This window comes from Crocodylus porosus, unplaced genomic scaffold, assembly GCF_001723895.1.
Source record: "Crocodylus porosus isolate Cpor-Errol unplaced genomic scaffold, CroPor_comp1, whole genome shotgun sequence".
Taxonomy (NCBI): Eukaryota; Metazoa; Chordata; order Crocodylia; family Crocodylidae; genus Crocodylus; species Crocodylus porosus.
In genome coordinates, this window is record NW_017728918.1 from 51,108,840 (window position 1) to 51,109,175 (window position 336).

The window sequence follows — 336 nt, forward strand, 5'->3', positions numbered from 1 at the left end:
GCCTATAGTTTCCCGGGTCCTCCTTCTTCCCTTTTTTGAAGATGGGAACTATGTTGGCCCTTTTCCAGTCCTCCAGCACCACACCAGAGCACCACAAGTGCTAGTAAGCCATTCTGATAAGAGAAACAAACAGAGAGGCAGAACAAAGTTTCAGAGAATGGAATAATAGCTATTCTAAAAATAAAAAGGAGTGGAAAAAGCTGGACGAATCAGAGGTGAAAGCTTATGTTGTCCTTCTACTGCTGAGTGGTGTATATCATAGTGGTCATGAGGCACTGGAGGAGTTGTGGGAGCAATGCACCGGGTGTCCTTGCTTCCATGCCACCGTGAGTTTAA